Source organism: Egretta garzetta, unplaced genomic scaffold (genome assembly GCF_000687185.1).
Source record: "Egretta garzetta isolate BGI_Z169 unplaced genomic scaffold, ASM68718v1 scaffold381, whole genome shotgun sequence".
NCBI classification, from domain to species: Eukaryota; Metazoa; Chordata; class Aves; order Pelecaniformes; family Ardeidae; genus Egretta; species Egretta garzetta.
This window is the reverse complement of record NW_009258483.1, coordinates 386,932-388,599: the sequence shown is the minus strand read 5'-3', so window position 1 is coordinate 388,599 and position 1,668 is coordinate 386,932. Positions and strand designations below refer to the sequence as shown.

Here is a 1,668-nt window from a genome sequence, read left to right as displayed (position 1 = left end):
GCAGGGCAGCCCGAGAGCCGCGCCTTGCTCCGCCCGGCCTTGGCACGCCCTGCGAGGAACGGTCCGAAACGGTTTTATGTTCTGCCGTGATGGGGGAGCGAGACCTGCAGAACCGGGGGAACCTGGCCTACTCCCAGTATTTCATAAAAACAAGCCCGTGGGGAAACAGGAACATCCATTCGCTCTTCTTTACGTCACATCTGTTGCCACATCTGGCTAAAAACCACCATAAACAAACACACCAGACCTTCAAACGCCATCCTTTTAAGATTGGTCTGCTCAAGCCCACACATACATCAGCCTTGTTCACCTGGTTTAGTCCCTCAGTAGTTCACACTCTCTCTCACGCCAAGAGACCATCGGCCGGAATGAATGAACCCCGTCTCTGTAAACACAGCAGAAGTTGCCCTTCTTGCTGTCGGGCTGTGCCTCGCCAGGCCGGACGCGTTCAACTGCCTGAAGAACTAATGAGGAAGTAGTGGGGAGGTTCCCGGGTGAAACGCACAAACTAGGGTTAGCAGTAGAAGAGGTAGGCTCACGGCTGATTTACACAGGAAAAATTTTTACTTATAATCTCGCTTCAGAACCGGGACGCTGCCAAAGCCTGCTAAGACAAGGGCTGCTGCGTAACTATTGTAACAGTTTGCTTTGCCTTCTGCTTTTGCTAGCTCAGCCCTGCTGGGAGGCAAATGATTAGGTTTAACTGGCTGCAGCTCAGTTTCGGTATCTCCACAACAGACGTGATAGTATTGTCAGTATTTCTTCCAGATTCCTGCTATCATAAACGGGTTCTTGCTTTGGTAATGTGTAAAACAAAGGGAGCAAATGTAGTTAAATCTGTGGGGTTTCATGCTCCTGAGAGCATCTTCCTGTTGCCATGGAAACTAATACAGGATCAGTTAGGAGGAAGTATTAGGTGATTGCAGGTGGTATGGTGGGTGGTGTGTTTGGTGTGATGGGGCAGTGTATATCAAAGGAGAGCATCTGTATTATAAAAAGGAGCAGCTCAAAATGGTAAGAATCGAACATCAGTGTTTACCCTTACTGGCCACACAGCAGTCACTTCATGGTCAGCAGCATGGGTAGGAAGGACATTTGTGAGTATGTAGGCTGACCTGTATAGCTTGAGAACTTCCCCTGAATTAATTTGTTTTAACTATGGCAGAAATCTACCCAACCTTGAATTCCTTGGATAGACATAAATAATGTTTATCAAAAATAAACCATGAACTTCCATGTAGGGAGCCCCGTTCAGACTGGACTTCCGTCTGGGACCCCACTAGGTTGAGAACTGTACAATTACAAAATGAGGAAGACAGTCCAAGCTGAGCAGCATAGAGCTCCTCCTTCAGTTTCTTATCTGTGGAATGAAGAGAATAATGATTCTCTTTTCACAGGGTGTTGAGAGTCTGGATATGCTGAAAAGCACAGACTGCTCAATACTGTGTTAAGAGGAGTCATAAACCTCCTATATTTGCCCAAGGGTATTAAAATCTAAGCAGACTAAACAAAAGATGTATGCTATGCTTGTTTTGAGTGAAGAATCCTAAGGCTAACCAATGTTAGCGAAATTTTGCAGGAAATGACCCCTGCAAAAATAGCTTTATTTTAATACCCTCCAGACCCTGGTGATAGCCCTCTACACATAAAACAACTACCTTTGCATTG

The 1,668-nt window shown here is 46.1% G+C and overlaps 1 protein-coding gene across 1 annotated transcript in view; it reads left to right on the top strand.

Annotated features, from left to right (window-relative positions):
* CCDC57 (coiled-coil domain containing 57) overlaps positions 1-1,668 on the top strand; it is a 50,628-nt gene that overhangs the window by 469 nt on the left and 48,491 nt on the right. The gene's annotated exons all lie outside the window — the stretch shown is intronic.